We start from the raw sequence: 660 nt of genomic DNA on the forward strand, positions 1-660 counted from the left end.
GTCGCGCGGCGGCGGGGCGCCCGGCCGCAGGGCTGCGGCGTGAGTGGCCACTGCTGACCTCTGAGGGGCCCGGGAGTGCGGGAACGGGTGGGAAGGAGGCAGCCGGCAGGCGCCCCGGGCAACCTGCCCCTAACCCTTCTTCCTCACCCCCCTTTGGGGCCCCAGGAAATGGCATACCCCTCAGTGCCCCCCATTCCTGCGGTCCCCCAGCTCCTGATGCAGGTTCCTGGGTGGGGGCTGCGGGGAGGCTGGCTGGGGTCTGGGCGTGGTGACCTGCGCCCCCCAGGTAGGGGGCTGTGGGGGGGTGGCTCCTGGGGCCCAGGTGGGTCTGCCGAAGAGCCTCGGCGGTCGGGGGTCCCCACAGGGCGGGGAGGGGAGTCCAGCTGGCACGCCTGCCACTGCTGCCTGGCCCTTTAAAGGCCAGCGCCTGTGTGGGCACGTGAGCAGAGCTGCCAGCTGGCAGGCGGGCGGCACAGGGAGGCGCGGGGGAGCGGAGCCCCTACCCGCCGGGCTGCCAGGCTCCCGCCAGGCGACGCCGCTGCTGAGGCCGCGTGGGTGGCCGCCGTGACCGCAGCTCCTGTCCCCGCAGGACATCAGGGCGGCCGTGAAGTCGGGGAGGTGCACGCCCCCCCTGGCCTCGCCTCTCGCGCTCACCGCTCC

The sequence above is a fragment of the Condylura cristata genome, unplaced genomic scaffold (assembly GCF_000260355.1).
Source record: "Condylura cristata isolate star-nosed mole 26May11 unplaced genomic scaffold, ConCri1.0 scaffold00054, whole genome shotgun sequence".
In the NCBI taxonomy this organism is placed as follows: domain Eukaryota; kingdom Metazoa; phylum Chordata; class Mammalia; order Eulipotyphla; family Talpidae; genus Condylura; species Condylura cristata.